Source organism: Crocuta crocuta, unplaced genomic scaffold (assembly GCF_008692635.1).
Source record: "Crocuta crocuta isolate KB4526 unplaced genomic scaffold, BGI_CrCroc_1.0 scaffold588, whole genome shotgun sequence".
In the NCBI taxonomy this organism is placed as follows: domain Eukaryota; kingdom Metazoa; phylum Chordata; class Mammalia; order Carnivora; family Hyaenidae; genus Crocuta; species Crocuta crocuta.
The window spans coordinates 4950-5221 of record NW_027532829.1 but is presented as its reverse complement, the minus strand read 5'-3'; the positions used below and the strand labels follow the sequence as shown (position 1 = coordinate 5221).

The 272-nt window shown below is 32.7% G+C and overlaps 1 protein-coding gene across 1 annotated transcript in view; it reads left to right on the top strand.

Moving 5' to 3' along the window:
• The window catches only part of CENPI (centromere protein I), a gene marked incomplete at its 3' end in the record, with an annotated part of 51866 nt that overhangs the window by 48501 nt on the left and 3093 nt on the right, over nucleotides 1–272 (top strand). The window lies entirely within an intron of this gene.

Here is a 272-nt window from a genome sequence, read left to right as displayed (position 1 = left end):
AGCTAATAAATCACTATTAATAGGCTTTAATACTCCCTTAAGGACTCCCTTCTCCTTTCTTCCAACTTAAAGTTATCTCCCCAGGAAAAAAAAGGAATATTTTAGTAATGATGTTGTAGAAATAATCCTCTATGGCAAGTTTGATGTTCAGTGAGGTACATTTTTAAGCAGGCTTGTGGCTACCTATTTAATTTATGAATCAGGCAGACTCAAATCTGATGTTCTATTATTGCTTATTCTCTATTGATAAATCTTTAGATGAACCTGTTTGA